The sequence below is a fragment of the Balaenoptera borealis genome (genome assembly GCF_965194805.1).
Source record: "Balaenoptera borealis genome assembly, chromosome: 13".
NCBI classification, from domain to species: Eukaryota; Metazoa; Chordata; class Mammalia; order Artiodactyla; family Balaenopteridae; genus Balaenoptera; species Balaenoptera borealis.
In genome coordinates this window covers 93,470,417-93,491,481 of record NC_138870.1, presented here as the reverse complement: position 1 = coordinate 93,491,481, position 21,065 = coordinate 93,470,417, and the positions used below count along the sequence as shown (strand labels likewise).

General features: G+C 42.7%; 1 long non-coding RNA gene across 2 annotated transcripts in view; it reads left to right on the top strand.

The window, feature by feature from the left end:
* LOC309608645 overlaps window positions 1-21,065 on the top strand; it is a 127,342-nt gene that overhangs the window by 92,056 nt on the left and 14,221 nt on the right. For both annotated transcript variants that reach the window (XR_014233030.1, XR_014233031.1), the window contains one exon: window positions 18,247-20,802. This is a non-coding gene — a long non-coding RNA (uncharacterized lncRNA). The remainder of the gene's footprint in view (window positions 1-18,246; window positions 20,803-21,065) is intronic.

Below are 21,065 nucleotides of genomic sequence, written 5' to 3'. Positions count from 1 at the left end.
AAAGGGAAAACTTATGCACATTGGTGGGAATGTAAACTGGTGCAGCCACTGTGGAAAACAAACCAAACAAACACGTAGATACAGAGAGCAGCATAGTGGTTACCTGAGGGGAAGGGGGATGCAGAGGGTGAATTGGGTAAAGGGGGTCAGCTGTATGGTGACAGATGGAAATTAAATATTTGGTGGTGAGCACGCTGTATACAAAAATCAAAATATAGTTTTGCACACATGAAACATATAATGTTATAAACCAACATTACCTCACTAAAAGATAAATCTAAAAAATTAAAAAAAAACTGGTTAATAAGTCTTCCTCCCAGAGTTATTTTAAGGATTTAAGCGAACTAATAAATGCCAACCTTTCTAGTGTGTTTCCTGTCACATAGTAGGTGAACAAGAAAAGTTTCATGACACGTCCTGGCATTCTGTTTTACCACGATGCTTCTATTGCTGGTAATTTTAATGCCACCAGCATCAACACAGTGGCAGGTTTGGGCAAAGCAGAAGCCCAATGAAGATTTGCACTTCCATTTTTAGCAATTTTCCCGAAGGCTAAGACATCTGTTTGGATAGCTGGTACCAAATGAGATGTTAGGGATTTGGGCTCAACTCAGAATAATTTGGAAACAGCACACCTGGTCTTCCATTTGTATTTCTGCCTTTTTTTTGTTCGGTCTTATGATTTATATCTTACAAATCTCTCTGTGCATTTTTTTCTTCCCCTCCTTCTGTTGTTTGACCAGATAATGGAAGGGTAGTGTAGACACTTACCCCTTTCAGGAAAACTGTTCCCCTCCCGCAGGCTGGAACAGGTGTTATAGAAATTCCTGGGTGACTGCTTTTCAAACAGAACTGAATCCTTTCTGCCAATGGCTTCCATCAAAGTCACTCGTTGGAGCAGTGTCTTTTTGTGTGGGAGTAGGAGCTATTTCCTGGTATTTAAGTAAAAGTGGACAGAAATAACTCATTTACTAATATGTTTGATTGTAATTGACAGGTTTATTTCAAATATTTGCTAAGTAACTTAATATTCATTCTAAAAGAGCTAAGGTGAGAATTTTTGACTTACAGAGAATGAATTTCCCAGGTGAATCTCAGAAGATTGATCTTGGAGAACGTTCCGTACTTAATTTTTATAGGATCTACGCGTGCTTGACAGTCCTATAATAAGGGGTGGCATGCGTCAATCCATCTCATGAAAAGGCAGAGAGGGTAACTTCCAAAGTGCTCACTACTTTGAGCCCTAAACTCAAAGAATAATCGGTGTTATCTCTTCAGCATTTATTATGTTCCATGTGCTTTATATGCATGCAATAATTTACATAACCACCTAATTTAACTCTCACATGTGACCTATGGTCAAAATAGTACTATCATTACTTTTGACAGGTGAGGAAGATAGAGTTTTGTCTAACACATGGTGAACTCAGATGGGAATACAGGTTGGGCAGGTTTTTTTTTTTAATTGAGGTGAAATTCACATAACGTAAACGTAGCCTTTTTAGAGCGAACATTTCAGTGACATTTAATGCATTCACAATGTTGTGCGATCACAATCTCCTTCTAGTTCCAAAACATTTTTGTCAACCCCTCCCACCAGCTCCCGGCAACCACGAATCTATGTTCTGTCTCTGTGGATTTAGGCTGGTCAGTTTTTAATTATAACATGACACTAATAGCTAGGATTTATTTAGTGCTTACTCTATGCTGGACATTGTGCTAGGAACTTTGCATATGTGAATTCTTTTCATCCTCTCTACCCTGTGAAGAAGGTACTGTTATTACCTATGATTTTTAAAATTATCTCTAATTTACAGATAAGAAAATGGAGGCACAGAGAGGTCCAGAGGGTCATCCAAGGTTACACAGCAATCAAGGGCCAGACCCTGGATTGGAACCCTGACAGTCTGTCTCCAGACTCCCCCTCTCAACCAATAACATGCACTCCCTTTTTGTCGTCTCATCCCTTTCACTAGGGTGGGCAGCATTCCCAGCAAATCCACAGCCTGTGCATTGTAGCCCATACACACAGCACAATTCAGTGCTGTAGCCCTTGGTGTCCGGGTAGGCTGCCTCATTCTCTGATTTTAACCTGAATCTTAGCTCCAGCTGTAAGGCAATATGCTAAGAGCTATGATGGAGGGATGTACAAAGGCTCGTGGAAGCCCAGAGAGGGGAGAGATTTGTTCTCCCAGGGGAGAACCTTACATATCAGAGAAAAACAAAGATCTTATAAAGTCAGGTTGGATTTTAATGGTGGGTGAGAACCATGCAAATTGCCTTGGTTCTGCCACTGCTAGCTGTGTGACCTTGGGCTGTTTGCTTTACCTTTCTGAACCTTTGTTTCCTCATCTTTAACATCAGGGCATTTTGACCTGCAAACATATAAAGTTCCTGGCATACCCTAAGACTGCATTAAATGTTCTTAATAGATATTTTGATGTCCTAATTAAGACCTATTCTCAGGAACAGAGCTGAGAAACTTCTTCATCTTAAGGTATAAATAACAAGAACAACAATTAATAGTAATCTTTATCCATTAGATTTATAATCTTATGATGTGCCAGGCACTGTTTTAAGCGCTTCACCTGTATTTTGTTTAATGACTGGGAACAGACTGCTTTTTTAAACCAGGTTTTTTTTAAAAAAACAAACAAAAACAAAAACAGCTGAGTCACTGTTCACGAACCAACGCTCTGTGGGGAAACCTAGTCTCATGATTTGACCTGTGAAAAATAAAACGAAAATAGGAAGGCGCCATAGTCAGCTAGGTCAGGGACACCCTGCATACTCTATCCCTGTGGTATCCAACTTCGCAGCACCCTGGGATCACCAAGGGATCGTTTCTGTATATCTATGCTTGACCCCAGCTCCAGACATTCTGGCTTAAGTGGTTTGGTTGCACTTGGGCATATGGATGTTTTAAAGCTCCTGGGTGGGGACTTCTGTTCTCTCCCTGTCTTGAGTCTTCAGTGTGCTCAGTGGTACATCAAAGCTTTGAAGAGTTCACTAAGTCTTTAAAAAATTTTTTTATTGGAGTGTCGTTGATTTACAATGTTGTGTTAGTTTCAGGTGTACAGCAAAGTAGGTCATTACAGAGTATTGAGAAGAGTTCCCTGTGATATACAGCAGGTCCTTATTAGTTATCTATTTTATATATAGTAGTGTGTATGTGTCAATCCCAATCTCCCAATTTATCCCTTTTAAAATTTGTATTTCCTAATCATAGTTTTGTTGGAACTCAATCAGATAATAATTTGGAAAGCCCTCTCTCTTTCCATCCCTTTCTTCCTTCTCTGTAAAAAATTATGATCTATTTAAAAGATACGTGATGCTCCTGCCTTGCCCCTTTACCTTTTGGACCTCATCTCCTGCCTCCCCCTCTGCCCTGGGACCCCGCCAGGCACTCTCCCACTCTGAGCTTTTGCACCTGCCATTCTGCTTTCCCTCTTCCATGGCTCACTCGCTTCTCCCTGCCCCTTTTGACTCTTAGGTCTCCTTTTCGTCCAGGTCCTTTCCGGCTTCCTGCTTTATTACCTCTCCCCCCTTTTCCAGACACCTCTACTTCCTATTGCCCTTCCTTGCTTTACTTTTTTCTCCATAGTATTATCAGCATCTAACAATTTAATATATCTCACTCATGTATTTGTTGTCTGCCCATTTCACTAATGCCAGTTCCAGATGATCGAGGCTTTGGTCTCATTCACAGCTGCGTCCCCAGCACCTAGAACAGTGTCTGGTATACAGCAGGTGTGCAATAAATACTCATAAAATGAATGAATGAAAAGTATTGAGAATCAAATTACAAACAGCTGTGTATCCAGCACCCAGTTTAATGAGTGTTGGCATTTTGCCTTATTTCCCTCAGTTCTTTCTTTTCTATAGAAATAAAATGCTCTAAATACTGTTGGAGGCCCCAGGTCCCTGTCCCCTTCCTACTTTCCAAGAGGTGACCCTACTCTGATTTTGCTGTGTAGTCTTCAGGGCCATGATTTTATATTTTTATATGTGTATCCAGGATTGTTCTGGGGTTTTAAAATTTTATATAAACTGAATACCTAATCTTCTACAATTTGCTTTTTTATATCAACATTATATTTTATTCATGATGATACATGCAAATTTAATTCACTCACTTTAAGATTGGTGGAGAATTCCATTTGCATTGTATGATTATACCATAATTGATTTACTTTTTCCCCTTTAAACGGATATCTAGGTAGTTTCTAATTTTTTGCGATTATAAACAATGCCGCAGTGAACCCGCTTGGGCACATCTTTTGCGCACGTGTGTGAGAGACTTTTATTTTTTAGATTTGGGATGTCGGATGGCTGGGCCTTAGGGTATGTGCATCTTCAAATTTACTAGGTGTTGCTATATTTCTCACCAAAGTGGTTGCATCGGTTTATGTTCCTCCCTGTAATGATTTTTGCCTACCTGGTAGGGGGTGAGTTGATACAATTGCTTGTTGTTTACCTCTCCCTGGCTTCTGGTGAGGCTGACCTCCTTGTCAAATGTCTATTGGCCATTCAGGTGAACTCATCTGTGAATTGTCTTTTGATGGCCTTCATCCATTATTGTTCTGAGTTGTTTGTCTTTTTGTTATTGACTTGTAGAAATTCTTTTTATATTCTGGACACTAGTCTTTTGTCAGTCACATGCTTTGCAAACATCTCCCAGTCTAAAGCATTTTAACTTTGATTATACTGGCTTTGTTATACAGACTGTATACATTTTAATGTCAGAGCACTTTCTATTACACAAAATGAAGGGGATGAGTGGTAGAATTTCAGGCATCAGTTTGTCAGGTGATGGGGGGAGGAAAATGCAATGTCTGAGGCTGGGACCTTTACTGCAGCCCCCATTACACTACTATAAAATCTCTTTGACTCCCAAACCCTAATGTTTGTGAGGACAGGGCTGCTTCTCACAGTGGGTCCCAGACTATTTCTTTGTCTGAAAGGCAACCTGCAGTACTGTACCCCATGGAAGCCAGTAATCTCAGCAGCTGCCTTTGCTGCACAACCACTGTACCAATTGCCAAGCCTGCACTTGGCTGACTTGCAGGAATGGACCATTTTTCCTTTTTGATATGTTTGTGTGATAGTAGGAAACAGCAAGAGGGAGAGATGGAAACAAAACAGACCCAAGTTTGTACTGGGTTGTACAGGGTTGTACACAAACACTGTCCTTTCCCACCACTTCTGAAGGTTTAGAGAGGCCAGCCAGATGAAGACCTGAGAATACGTCCACACATGGCAGGGACCCTCTTCCATGGCAGGCAGACCCCGGTTCAGATACCTCCTTTAGAACCTAGAACCCTGATGATTTGGGGTACCATATCTTATCATTTAGTTCTTCCTGTGTACCGGGTTACCCCCAAACTTAGTGACTTAGTGACAGAGCGTGATGCAACAGGCCAGCCCCGTTATTCTGCTGGGAAGGAAGTCGAGGGATGAGCCAGTCCTGGGCATTGAGACAACTGGCTTCTCACCCTGATTCTGCTACAAGGTGGTCATGTGACCTCCAATGAGTCTACAGCCTCTTTGACTTCATCTTCCTCATTTTTCAAATGAGGCCTTCAGGCTGCATGAGGTGTCTTCGAGCTCCTATGGTTTCAAGAACATTCTGCCCTACTGACCATCATTTACAATTCAACTGCCCGAGCAGTAGGCAGTACAATCAATGCCATTCTTATTCCTCCTCAAGTTCAGCTCATGAGTATCAACAAGAACCCAGAGAAACACCCTAATAGATAAATGATAATAATTGTGATTATTGACAATGTGATTGATACTTTGCTATGTGCTTTGCAGTTATTAATCCAAAAATCTCCCTACTACCTGGTGAGGGATGTATTCATCCTAAGATTTGTCTCCAGGGGGCACTGTTCCTGTGTTCTTTGTGCATGGTCCTTGCTGGAGTACCTCTCCGGAATGCATCTACCAAGAGGACCTCTTGGGTAGCTGGTGACCCTGTAAGCATTATAAGCTGCCCCTTCTAAAGATGGGAAGGCAGCTCAACATGATTCAGTAACTTCCCTGAGCACCTACTTATTATTGGAGGTAGAGGAGGGGCCTCAGGATTCTAACTCCAAAACCTGAGCCTTTGCCAGAACACCAGGCTGCCATCTACAGGCCAGAGCAACTTCTTCATGGGAAGGGATGTGGGACTGGGGACTGGGGAGATCTGGGTTTGCGCCCCAGCTCTGTGACTGTGAGCAGGTCACTGAACTCCTCTGTGCCTCAGTTTCCCTATCACTGAAATGGGGCCATACGCATTTCTATTCCATAGGCTTACCTTAAATGAGGCAATGCGTGTGATGCCAGGTGTGCAGTGAATTCTAGGCACAAATGGAAAACATCTTTCTCCGTGAAGAAAAGCTGCTGAGAGCCTTTCTGAGAAACCTGCTCCCCAATGGCAGACCAAGGCGGCTGGTGATCAGCACAGCCTTTTGAAGGGGGTCGTCTTTTCCAACAGAACATGACATAGCCCCGGGGAAAGTTGTTGTAGTTCCACTTAGTTTGATTTATTATTGATAATGCTGGAGATCAATTAGGATCATTAAAATAAGAGGCTGCCTTCTGCAGGCTGTTTTGAATTCCGAAGCTGTCTGCACTGCATTTGCTGGGACTGGAGTGAACACGTGTGTGTCTGGAGGAGGAGAGCCCTGGGAGAGCGGGCGGTGGGAAGCACTATTGGGAAAGTCTGGGCAGCGAGAGAGGAAGCACAGTATGGAACTGGGTCTTAGTGTGTTGTGGCTGTCATTAACAAAATACCATAGACTGGGAGGCTTAAACCAAAGAAATTCATTTTCTCACAGTTCTTGGAGGCTGGAAGTCCAAGACCAAGGTGCTGGCTGATTCTGTCCCTGGTGAGGCATCTCTTCTTGGCTTGCAGACAGCCACTTTGGGTTCACATGGCTTTTCCTCCGAGTACCCAGGGCAGTGAGGGGAAGGAAGAAGGGGAGAGAGAGAGGGAGAGAGACAGCACTCTGGTGTCTCTTCTTATAAGGACACTAATCCTCTTGGATCAGGGCCCCATTCTTATGACCTCATTTAACCTTAATTACCTCCTAAAGGCCCCCATCTCCAAATACAATTACATTGGGAGTTAGGGTTTCAACATATGAATTGGCGGGGGGAATCGCAGTTCAGTCCAATGCACATTGCCTTCCTACTCCTCCAAGAAGCGTGCAGTGACTGTTAGTACTGTAAAAAGGATAGCTGTCAACACCTTACTTGTTATATCCTCAGAAAACATGAGGAAGTTGTGTACTATCATTAATATTCCCCTTTTAAAGATGAGGGGACTGAGGCCCAGGGAAGGAGAGTCACTGGCCTAAGGTCCCCAGCTGGTGAAGGGTGGGGCCAGGTTGAGGATGTCGTATGCATGACCCCTTGTGGGACTCATTGTACCTTGTCAGTTTCAAGGGTGGCAAAATGGGAAAAACACTTTTGAATCAACCTTGGGTTAAATACTACCTCTATCACTTATAAGTGGTGAGATGTTCAGCAAATTATTTGCTTTCTATGAGTGTATTTGTATCACTTGTAAACGGGTAATAGTACTGTCCTTACACAGCCTTGTTGGGCTCAAATGAGATAAAGTATGATGATTACTTAGTCATCATGAGTACTGGTACTTAATGAGTACTAGAATATCATAGCCACTGAATCAATGGAATCATTTACTTGCAGGTAGTCCCAGGAGAGGGTATGATAAAAATCATTCATACCAAGGTATAAATGACAAAGAAGGATTTTTGAAGTAGTCTGATAATTTTAGAGAGAAGTTGTGTTTTTTAATCTTTGCATAGAATGGACTCTGGCAAGGGCAACCTGGATCTTTGTAGACCAGTTGTCCAAAAAATATTGTTCAGTACCTCCTATATGTTAGGCACTGTGCTGGGACTGGTGGGTAAATGCAGAAAGGACTAAGATTTAGACAATGCCCTAGAGATACTGAAGCCCAAATTTGCCCTTTTCTCAGAGTCTCCCTTCTCATTACATGGCATCACTTCTTACCCAGTTGTTCATGTGAAACATGTAGGAAGTTACCCTTGGTTATCAGGTCCTGTCAACTTCAAACCATGTCCCAAATCCACAGACTCCTTACATTTCTGTGCCTCAGTTTCTTCATCTGTAAAATGGAGTTAATAATATTATTTATCCTGAGGGATACTGTGGCATTAAATGAGTTAATATATGTAAAGTGCTTAGAATAATGCCTGATACTTTGTAAGCAAGCACTTCGTGAGTGTTAACCTTTATTAGGATGATGTTATCTCAGAAGGCTCTATAGGATCAGGTCTCTGGCTGCCTCTCTGCCCTCCCCTTTCTCTATTCCTTCCTTCCCTCCTATGTCCCAGCTACACTTTCCTTCTTGTTTGACCTTGAACATGTTAAGCACATTCCTGCCTCAGGGTCATTGTACTTGATGTTCCCTTTCTCTGAATGCTTTTCCTGTAGATACGAGGCTTCTTCCCTCCAGGTCTCTGTGCAATTGTCACCACCTAAGGAGTCCTTCCCTGATGACACCCCTGTCAACCTATTATCTTGCCCTGCTTTCCTTTCCTTAGTAGTATTTATCACTACCTGATAAATGTGTTTATTGTTATCTCCCTATTTTGGTTATATATTGATACATCACAGACCACTCCAAAATGTAATGTCTTAAAACAACATCAATCATTTTATTATTTCGCATGGTTTCTGTGGGTCAGGAATTTAGGAAAGGCTCAGTGGGATGGTTCTGTCCTGGGGTCACTCATGTGGTTGCAGTCAGAGTGTGGCTGGAGCAGCAGAGGTCTGGAGCAGCTGGGACCTGGTCTGGCATCTCTGTCTTTTTTATTTGTAGACTCAGAAATTCTCCACATGGGCTAATTTGAGCTTCCTTACAACATGGCAACCTTAGAATGGTCAGGCTTCTTGCGAGGTGGCTCCAGCACAAGTGTTCCAGTGAACCAGGGAGAAGCTGCATTGACTTTTATGACCTGGTGTGGAAGTCACATTGTGTCACTTCCTCCTTACGCTATTGACCAACCAATCATTAAATTTGGATCAGGTTCAAGGTGAGGGATATAGACGCTACCTCTTGTTGGGAAAAAGGTCAAATAATTTGAAACATGACTTAAAACCACTAGATATGAGCTCCATAGCGACAAGAACTTTGTTTTTTTCATTATTGTATCCCTGGCACCTCAGACGGCATCTGGAACATAGGCAATGTCCAATAAATATATACTGAATGAGTAAAACAGTTAAGAATGTGCTAAAGTTCAAAACCCAAAAGTTCTTTTATCTCCATAGTTATCCACAGTCTTAACAATCCATTAAGCCATTTTTTGTGTTTCCATAAGCTAAGCATATAGAAGAAATGATGTTAATTAAGCATGAAGAAACAAAAAAAGACAAAATAAAAGACAAAATGTTTTGTTTAAAAGACAAAATGCAATATTACCTGCATAGACATATTCACCAGGGAATTATTTTTGGAGGTTCATGTCTTATTCATCTGTCTCTTTTATTTCTTTATTTTTTCTTTATTTTTTTAAACATCTTTATTGGAGCATAATTGCTTTACAATGTTGTGTTAGTTTCTGCAGTATAACAAAGTGAATCAGCTATATATACATATATCCCCATATCTCCTCCCTCTTGCATCTCCCTCCCACCCTCCCTATCCCACCCTCTAGGTGGTCACAAAGCACCGAGCTGATCTCCCTGTGCTATGCGGCTGCTTCCCACTAGCTATGTATTTTACATCTGGTAGTGTATATATGTCCCTGACACTCTCTCACTTCCTCCCAGCTTACCCTTCCCACTCCCTGTGTCCCAAAATCCATTCTCTATGTCTGTGTCTTTATTCCTGTCCTGCTCCTAGGTCCTTCAGAATCTTTTTTTTTTTTTTTTTTAGATTCCATATATATGTGTTAGCATACGGTATTTGTTTTTCTCTTTCTGACTTACTTCACTCTGTATGACAGACTCTAGGTCCATCCACTTCACTACAAATAACTCAATTTCGTTTCTATTTATGGCTGAGTAATATTCCATTGTATATATGTGCCACGTCTTTATCCATTCATCTGTCGATGGACAGTTAGGTTGCTTTCACGTCCTGGCTATTCTAAACAGAGCTGCAATGAACATTGTGGTACATGACTCTTTTTGAATTATGGTTTTCTCAGGGTATATGCCCAGTAGTGGCATTGCTGGGTCGTATGGTAGTTCTATTTTTAGTTTTTTAAGGAACCTCCATACTGTTCTCCATAGTGGCTGTATCAATTTACATTCCTACCAACAGTGCAAGAGAGTTCCCTTTTCTCCACACTCTCTCCAGCATTTATTTTATTTATTTTATATATATATATATTTTAAAACTTATTTATTTTATTTACTTATTTTTGGCTGTGTTGGGTCATTGTTGCTGCGTGCGGGCTTTCTCTAGTTGTTGCGAGTGAGGACTGCTCTTCGTTGTGGTTCATAGCCTTCTCATTGTGGTGGCTTCTCTTGTTGTAGCACGCCGGCTCAGTAGTTGTGGTTTGCAGACTCTAGAACGCAGGCTCAGTAGTTGTGGCACACGAGCTTAGTTGCTCCACGGCATGTGGGATCTTCCAGGACCAGGGCTCAAACCCCTGTCCCCTGCATTGGCAGGTGGATTCTTGACCACTGCACCACCAGGGAAGTCCTCCAGCATTTATGGTTTGTAGATTTTTTTGATGATGGCCATTCTGACTGGTGTGAGGTGATACCTCATTGTAGTTTTGATTTGCATTTCTCTCATGATTAGTGATGTTGAGCATCCTTTCATATGTTTGTTGGCAACCTGTATATCTTCTTTGGAGAAATGTCTATTTAGGTCTTCTGCCCATTTTTGGTTAGGGCTGTTTGTTTTTTTGATATTGAGCTTCATGAGCTGCTTGTATATTTTGGAGGTTAATCCTTTGTCAGTTGCTTCATTTGCAAATATTTTCTCCCATTCTGAGGGCTCTCTTTTCGTCTTGTTTATGGTTTCCTTTGCTGTGCAAAAGCTTTTAACTTTCATTAGGTCCCATTTGTTTATTTTTGTTTTTATTTCCATTTCTCTAGGAGCTGGGTCAAAAAGGATCTTGCTGTGCTTTATGTCATGGAGTGTTCTGTCTATGTTTTCCTCTAAGAGTTTGATAGTGTCTGGACTTGCATTTAGGTCTTTAATCCATTTTGAGTTTACTTTTGTGTATGGTGTTAAGAAGTGTTCTAATTTCATTCTTTTACATGTAGCTGTCCAGTTTCCCCAGCACCACTTATTGAAGAGGCTGTCTTTTCTCCATTGTATATTCTTGCCTCCTTTATCAAAAATAAGGTGACCATATGTGCGTGGGTTTATCTCTGGGCTTTCTGTCCTGTTCCATTGATCTATATTTCTGTTTTTGTGCCAGTATCATACTGTCTTGATTACTGTAGCTTTGTAGTATAGTGTGAAGTCAGGGAGCCTGATTCCTCCAGCTCCATTTTTCTTTCTCAAGATTGCTTTGGCTATTCAGGCTCTTTTGTGTTTCCATACAAATTGTGAAATTTTTTGTTCTAGTTCTGTGAAAAATGCCATTGGTAGTTTGATAGGGATTGCATTGAATCTGTATATTGCTTTCGGTAGTATAGTCATTTTCACAATGTTGAGTCTTCCAATCCAAGAACATGGTATATCTCTCCATCTGTTTGTATCATCTTTAATTTCTTTCATCAGTGTCTTATTATTTTCTGCATACAGGTCTTTTGTCTCCTTAGGTAGGTTTATTCCTAGGTATTTTATTCTTTTTGTTGCAATGGTAAATGGGAGTGTTTCCTTAATTTCTCTTTCAGATTTTTCATCTTTAGTTTATAGGAATGCAAGAGATTTTTGTGTATTAATTTTGTGTCCTGCTCCTTTACCAAATTCATTGATTAGCCCTAGTAGTTTTCTGGTAGCATCTTTAGGATTCTCTATGTATAGTATCATGTCATCTGCAAACAGTGACAGCTTTACTTCTTCTTTTCTGATTTGGATTCCTTTTCTTTCTTTTTCTTCTCTGATTGCTGTGGCTAAAACTTCCAAAACTATGTTGAATAATAGTGGTGAGAGTGGGCAACCTTGTCTTGTTCCTGTTCTTAGAGGAAATGGTTTCAGGTTTTCACCATTGAGAACGATGTTGGCTGTGGGTTTGTCATATTTGGCCTTTATTCTGTTGAGGTAAGTTCCCTCTATGCCTACTCTCTGGAGGGTTCTTATCATAAATAGGTGTTGAATTTTGTCAAAAGCTTTTTCTGCATCTATTGAGATGATCATATCGTTTTTCTCCTTCAATTTGTTAATATGGTTTACCACATTGATTAATTTGCGTATACTGAAGAATCCTTGCATTCCTGGGATAAACCCCACTTGATCATGGTGTATGATCCTTTTAATGTGTTGTTGGAATCTGTTTGCTAGCATTTTGTTGAGGATTTTTTGCATCTATGTTCATCAGTGATATTGGCCTGTAGTTTTCTTTTTTTGTGACATCTTTGTCTGGTTTTGGTGTCAGGGTGATGGTGGCCTCGTAGAATGAGTTTGGGAGTGTTCCTCCCTCTGCTATATTTTGGAAGAGTTTGAGAAGGGTAGGTGTTAGCTCTTCTCTAAATGTTTGACAGAATTTGCCTGTGAAGCCATCTGGTCCTGGGTTTTTGTTTGCTAGAAAATTTTAAATCACAGTCTCAATTTCAGTGCCTGTGATTGGTCTGTTTATATTTTCTGTTTCTTCCTGGTTCAGTCTCAGAAGGTTGTGCTTTTCTAACAATTTGCCCATTTCTTCCAGGTTGTCCATTTTATTGGCATATAGTTGCTTGTAGTAATCTCTCATGATCCTTTGTATTTCTGCAGTGTCAGTTGTTACTTATCCTTTTTCATTTTTAATTCTATTGATTTGAATCTTCTCCCTTCTTTTCTTGATGAGTCTGGCTAATGGTTTATCAATTTTGTTTATCTTCTCAAAGAACCAACTGTTAGTTTGGTTGATCTTTGCTATTGTTTCCTTCATTTATTTTTGATCTGATCTTTATGATTTCTTTCCTTCTGCTAACTTTGGGGTTTTTTGGTTCTTCTTTCTCTAATTGCTTTAGGTGTAAGGTTAGGTTGTTTATTTGCCATGTTTCTTATTTCTTGAGGTAGGGTTGTATTGCTATAAACTTCCCTCTTAGAACTGCTAATGCTGCATCACATAGGTTTTGGGTCATCGTGTTTTTTTTAAAAATTAATTTATTTTTATTTTTGGCTGCATTGGGTCTTTGTTGCTTCATGCGGGCTTTTCTCTAGTTGCAGTGAGAGGGGGCTACTCTTCCCTGTAGTGTGCAGACTTCTCATTGGGCGGCTTCTCTTATTGCAGAGCACGGTCTCTAGGTGAGTGGGCTTCCATAGTTGTGGTTCGTGGGCTCTAGAGCGCAGGCTCAGTAGTTGTGGTGCACGGGCTTAGTTGCTCCGCAGCGTGTGGGATTTTCCTGGACCAGGGCTCGAACCCATGTCCCCTTCATTGGGAGGTGGATTCTTAACCAGTGTGCCAGCAGGGAAGCCCTGGGTCATCGTGTTTTCATTGTCATTTGTTTCTAGGTATTTTTTGATTTCCTCTTTGATTTCTTCAGTGATGTCTTGGCTATTTAGTAGTGTATCATTTAGCCTCCATGTGTTTGTATTTTTTACAGATTTTTTCCTGTAATTGATATCTAGTCAGCTCTCCCACCTTGGAGGCTCAGGCCTGACACCAGGCTGGGGCACCAAGACCCTGCCAGCCACACGGCTCAGAAGAAAAGGAAGAAAAAAAAGGAAAAAATAATCAAATTAAAACAAAAAAAAGAAGAGAGCAGTCAAACCAACAAACAAATCCACCAATGATAACAAGCACTAAAAACTAAACTAAGATATACATAAAAATCAGAAACAAATCAGTCGCAGAAAGCAAACCCCGAGTCCACAGTTGCTCCCAAAGTCCACCCCCTCAATTTTGGGAACATTCATTGTCTATTCAGGTATTCCACAGATGCAGGGTTCATCAAGTTGATTGTGGGGATTTAATCCGCTGCTCCTGAGGCTGCTGGGAGAGATTTCCCTTTCTCTTCTTTGTTCGCACAGCTCCTGGGGTTCAGCTCTGGTTTTGGCCCTGCCTCTTCATGTAAGTCACCCTCAGGCATCTTTTCCCTGCTCAGATGGGAGGGGGTTAAAGCAGTGGTTAATTAGGGCTGCCTTGCTCACTCAGCCTGGGGAGAGGGAGGGTATGGTAGTCATAATAGGAATGTGGGGCGAGCCTGCGGCAGCAGAGGCTGACACGACATTGCAACAGCATGAAGTGTGCCGTATGTTCTCCCAGGGAAGTTGTCCCTGGATCTCGGGACCCTGGCAGTGGCGGGCTGTACAGGCTCCCAGGGTGTGGGGTTGTGGGCAGTGACCTGTGCTTGCACACAGGATTCTTGGTGGCAGCAGCAGTAACGTTAGGGTCTCCTGCCCATCTCTGGGGTCCGAGCTGATAGCCACGGCTCGTGCCCATCTCTGGAGCTCTCTTAGGTGGTGCTCTGCCTTCTGTGGGCACACGGGGAAGGAATCCCTTCTCCTTGTGCACCCCGAAACAATGGTCTCTTGCCTCTTAGGCAGGTCCAGACTTTTTCCCGGGCTCTCTCCCAGCTAGCTGTGATGCACTGGCCCCCTTCAGGCTGTGTTCACGCAGCCAACCCCAGTTGTCTCCCTGGGATCCGACCTCGGAAGCCCGGGCCTCAGCTCCCAGCCCCCGCCCGCCCCGGCAGGTGAGCAGACAAGCCTCTCGGGCTGGTGAGTGCTGGTCGGCACCGATCCTCTGTGCGGGAATCTCTCCGCTGTGCCCTCTGCACCCCTGTTGCTGCGCTCTCCTCTGTGGCTCTGAAACTTCCCCCACCGCCACCTCCCTTCTCCGCCTGTGAAGGGGCTTCCTAGTGTGTGGAAACCTTTCCTCCTTCACAGCTCCCTCCCAGAGGTGCAGGTCCTTCCCCTATTCTTTCATCTCTGTTTTTTCTTTTTTCTTTTGCCCTACCCAGGTACATGGAGAGTTTCTTGCCTTTTGGGAAGTCTGAGGTCTTCTGCCAGTGTTCAGTAGGTGTTCTGTAGGAGTTGTTCCACCTGTAGATGTATTTCTGATGTATTTGTGGGGAGGAAGGTGATCTTCACGTCTTACTCCTCCACCATCTTGAAGGTCTCTCAATGTCTGGTCCTCTGTCTCTTTTAGAATTGAACACAAGGCAGGTGATCAATGAATGGTTTTTCAAAGAATGACCAAGTGTACTCTGGTCTTGTAATTGCATATCCTCTTTGTTAAAAAGCAATAAAAGCCCCACTTCTGGGGCAGCTTGTTTCAGGAAAGAGGTACACTGAAGAGAAATGTGTCAACCATCATTTATTAAACACTTACAGTGTGCCAGGAAATGTAACAAGCACTTTGTATGCAGCATATTTTTTGTTCTTCATAGTAACCCATGGATATCAGTACCACTGTTACGTCTCTTAGCCCCCATTTTGGAGAAATTGAAAATGAGGCTCAGAGAGGTTAGTCCTACCCTTTTCCCCATTTAGTTTCCAGGTGGTAAGCAGGAGGGGAGGCTGTGGTGTTCATTTGGCTCAAAAAGCTGAGTTCTTGGCCAGGTTCCATACCGCATCCTTGGGATTTGAGGGGTCTAGCCATGGTCTGACACAGCCAGACTCTTCCTCATCTCACCTGCACCTGGACTTCTAGTGGAGACTAGTCTATTTAGGTATTTGAGCTGATGTTTAGCAAAGACCAGGTAACATGTAGATCACTACTCCCACTGACGGTCCCTTTAAAATGCTTTTAAGGTGGACGTCTGAAGTGTTCTCATTATCAGTTTCTTTTCTTTTCTTTTTTTCTTTTGGCCGCTGCCATGCGGCATGTGGGATCCTTAGTTCCCTGACCAGAGGTCGAATCCATGCCCCCTGCAGTGGAAGCACGGAGCCCCAGCCACTGGACCACCAGGGAAGTCCCATCAGTTTCTTAATATAAATAATTTAGAAAGGGTGACAGATGATCTCAATGCGCTGGAACTTAGCAAGGGAGTCTTCTGATATTGGCAGAGGAAGATGATGGATGTGGGTTCAAAGCCAGGGCTGCCTTTTCCTAGTATGCAACCCTTGACCAGTGACTTCATTTTCCTGAGCCTCCATTTCCTCCTCTGTCAAATGGGGGGGTCACAGTACCAACTTCCCAGGCTGGATTAAGTGAGATAATAGCGCTATATTTATCAAGCATTTATTATGTGCCAGGGGCTTTTCTGGGCAATGGGGAACCGGTGATGAAGACCAAGTCATTGACATGATGGAGCTTACATTCTAGCTGGCCTTGACAAGAACCTTGAAGACAAGTTTAAAAAAAATCATCTCAAGTGGTAATAAATCCAAAAAGGAATCATGGCAAGAGGATACAGGGACGGCAGGGTTGTTGTTGTACATGGGAGTTGGGGAGCCCTCCTGGGGAGGTGATATTTGGGCAGAGACATGAGGTAAGTGAGGAAGGGAGCTGCTTTCAGGTTGAGGGAGCGGCCAGTGCAGTGGCTGAGGGAGGACCCCCCCTGCTCTGATAGAGGAACAGCAAGGCCAGGTGGCCGACATGGCTTGAGGGGACAGAAGGAAGAATGGGAGGGAAAGAGGTGAGATGGAGCAGGGCTGGGTTGTGGAGAGCTCCAGAGCTCTGGATGAGGTCTCGGAATTAGATTCTGCGAGACAGCTTCATGTAAAGTACCTGACATAGTAGGCGTTCACGGCCAGTTGGACAAGCGATCCCTCACCACTTACCATCTGCTGGACCCTCTGCTGGGCAAGGGGACAGAGATGGGTTAGCCATACTCCTCATGCTTCAGACAACCGAGTTCCTTTCCCTTCCTCCATTCCCATCTTCTAGATCTTATTCTGAGACTGTCTGGAAGCTTTCCAGATTTTGAGCATTTGGCTCTGTTCTGGCATCACAGTCTAAAATGTATCTGAAGAATGTCCTAGCTGATAAAAACTATTTATTTTCCCTAACCCGTTGCATTAAAAAATAACAGAAAGGAGAATTTACTTCTTTATTGAACTTTCTGATCCATTTTCTCTGAGGTTGAGAACACATTTATTTACCAGTCCTGCAGTGGAGACGCTGTCATTGCGGGGGAGTGAAGGGTCCTCAAGCATAGAGAGTAGAAACAGCCTCCCTCTCACTTTGCAGCTTCAGACGCACTTTACCAACATCAGCGCAGGTTGCCTCTTGCAGCCCTCTTGGTGGGGGTGTATCAGGATAGCAGCTAATGTGGCAGGAACTTACCATATTATTATTGGGTGCCCTTCTACGCCCTGGGAGAATAGAGATCCAAGGTCCCCTGCAAAGTGTTTCATCTAATCCTCCCTATGCTGTGAGGTATGGATCAGATATTGCCCACATTTTGAAAACAAGGAAACCAAATCTAAGAGCAGAAAAGTGACTTACCTAAGGTCACACAGCTCATAAGTGGGTGACCAAGTGCTCCCAGTTATCCATGGGCTTGGCTTGACCAAACTTTAGTCAAGCTAACCTCTTTCCTACAAGCTCTTAAACTTTGGCTGGTCCCCAAGTTTTAAGCCAGAACCAAGGTGCAGAACAACTGTTCCAAAAGGCTGGCTACAAAGAGAAATCGTGTTATGCTTGCCAACCTTCCCCAAAGTTCCACCCAGCTCATCACACTGCACACCTCCCACAAAAGAAAAGGCTTTTTCTTTTGGATTTTGAGGTGCTTGAAGATCCTGAAGTCAAAGAATTGTTCCTACTGCAATAGTCTTTTTGAGTAATGTCTCTCTCATCCAAAGTCCAGGTTGGTTTTTCACTTGACACAGGGGAGCTGGGATTTGAACCCAGGATTCTCTGAACTCTCCAATTTATTCAGGGGTTGGAGTACTTGCAAACGTTTACTTCTGTATGGAATGCTGTGACACACAGATGTGTTTTCTTTTGGAAATCAAACTAGAAGTGATATTGCTGATAATATGATAAGATTAATATCTGACTCTATTATGTGTATGTTGGTCTTTAAACCTAAAAAAAAAAAAAATAAAGAATCCTGACACCTGAAACTAACACAGTATTATAAACTAACTATTCTTCAATAGAAAAATAATATACAAAGAATCTTAAAGACATCACAGTCAGTTTTTTTCGGTTTCTAGAAAAACACATTTCTATTTGTTCATTTGTTTGTCTTTTGCCCACACAGGCCAGAAGATGTATGATATTTTAAAGAAAGATTATGGGAAACAAGCTTAAGTGTGAGAAGATCAATATATATATATATTTGTGAAATATGGTGGAACTACCTTATTTGAATTCTGCAAGGTTGAATAAAGAAACTGGTTTCCTGAGCTCATAAAGCACGATTTCCAGGTTGGCAGAATTGTTTTCATGGGAAAGGACATGAATCAGAACCAGATGGATCTGGGTTTGAGTCGAAGCTTTGCCACTTGCTGATGGTGCAGACTTAGGCAATTTCCTCAGGTCCTCTGTCTATAAAAATCCTTCCCACTTTTTCCTTTTGTAGTGAGACGGAAGTATAATCATGCATGGGGCATGATGCATAATACTTGCTCAATAAACTTTAACAAATATAGGAGAAGGGCTCCATCTTAGGGCAGAAGCACTGTTTGACATTAAAGAGATTTTGCAGAGCAGGGGAGACATTCTGATAAATCACAGTAACCCAGGGTTTGAGTCTACCTACCTGCATAAAAATGTGCCTTTTGTCCCAACTGTCCTATGGGTTGACTTTCCCTGCATCCACCCTTAGCACATGTTTACCAAGCTTGTTGCCTCAGCAGATTCTCATAGGTGATTTCTGCAGCTGCATGGTCCTGGGTCACATTTACCCATCACCAGCCCCTTACCCACTGGTACAGCTGGATGCAGGCACAGAGGCCACTTGGGGCTGAGCCTTCTCTCAATGTTGGCTTAAGTAGTGTACAGGCAACCACTTGACATGTGGTCAAGTAAACCTGCTCTTGAGCAATGGGCCCTGGAGACTCCGAGGACCAGCGTCATCAAGAAGATTAGGGGTTCACTGAGTCTGCTGTAGCCCCTCTGACCCACCCTTGGCAATCAGAGGTGGGTTTTAATGTAATAGGTCATACTATACCAGTATGATCTCATCTCTACTAATTACATCTGCAAAGCCTCTATTTTCAAATAAGCTCACATTCATAGGTACCAAAAAGTTAGGACTTGAATATATGTTTTGTGGAAACACCATTCAACCCATTACCATGTCACTGTTGGTGGCTGAAACAACCCCCATCTGCAGCACCCTTCTCCCAGCTACCTGACACTTAGGGGCAATCATATGGCGCAGTTTTGGCCATTAAAACCTCAGGGAGGTCTGTGGGATGAGCCATCTAGGAAAGCTTTAATTTTCCTAAGTAAAAATACACTTGATCGGTAAGCCTCTTTTTCTCACTTCCTGTTTGGAATATGCACATGTCATTAGAGGTACAGCTTTCATTTGGTGGCCAGGAGGGACACATATGAGGAGGAAACTCAACCCCCCAGTGATGGCAAAGAGGAGAGAGGAGGAGCCCGAGTCCTGAGACATTCACGAGCCTCCACTCCATTGCCCACCACTGGGCTCCTTGATTTGGGAGCCAAATAAACTCCTATATTTTGGTGCCTTGGTTATGAGGTTCTGCTATTCTGTAGCTAAATTCATGCCTGATGGGTACACATGATTATCCTTCCCTGATGATGAGGATGATCACAATATAACAAAAACCACTTATTTATTGAAACACTTTTTGCAGGCATCGTACTAAACACTTCACTTAGATCATGTAATTTAATAAATACATCAACCCTATAAGGTAGAACCACTATTGCCCCCATTTAACAGATGAGGAAACTGAGTCTAAGAGAGATTAAGCCACAGCCATGCTCACACGGTAAGAAAGTGGTGGGTCCAGGATTCAACAACAGGTTTACTGGCTCCCAAGCCTGTGGTTGTTCCACTGTATACCATGTGGCCAGTTCCCAGGAAAACCTTGGGAAAAGAATAAAAATAAGAATGATAGCAGTGACGACAGTGGTTAGCATGTATTGAGGAAGCATTATTCGTAGTCATTTACTAGTCATTTACTGAGTAGCAAGTGCCAGGTACAGTGCTAGTGCTTTACCTATAGGAGCTCATGGTGAATTCTTCAAAGGGCAGGGGCTCAGCCCTCCCTCCACAGCCCTCAGCACAAATGACTCTGAATGGCTGAACGGTGATGGGATCATCTGAGCTGGGATTTATAGGAAGAGTAGGAGTTTGATAGATGATGAAGAAGAAACCAGTCATTTAAGAGATAAGGACCCGTAGAATCAAGGGCGCTTTGCCAAGTTTTGGTCCTCAGAAAGGTTTGGGTGTGGCTAGGACTGTCACTGTTCCCCAATGTCCATTCTTGCCTCCTTTCTGTTAAAAATAGCATATCCCTAACTTTCACCTGAGCACTTGGCTCCCAGCTATAGATGACATTTCCCAAACTCCCTTGCTCCTGGCTGCAGTCAGCTGATTAAATTCTCTTCAATGGAATGTATAACTTACCTGTCATTTCTTTAAAAACAAAATGCTTACTTCCTACTTCCTGTGAACCAAAGCATGGGCAAGATGATGACCCAGCCATGATCATGGAGGGGAAGGTGGCATACTAGGATCTGCTGTGGCAAGAATATGGAAGGAACCTGGGCCCTCATGCGACTTTGTGGAGCAGAGCTGCCCTGTCAGCTTGGACCACTCATCCTTGATTGTTAGGTAAGAAAGAAGTAAACTGTTATTTTATTTAATCAGCTACAATTTGGGGCTTCTTTATTACAACAGCTTAGTCTGTGCCCTAATATTTTGGATCTGAACCCAGACCAAGTCTGGAGGAAGAGTCATCCGATTAATTCAGTCCAACTCCCAGGAGAAGAAAGAAAATGAAGAGGTAGGGGAGGCTTGATCTGGGGAGCCGGAGAAAAGCTGCAGACCCCTCAATGTATCCAGAGCAAATTAATAATTTTGTCAATTTATTAATT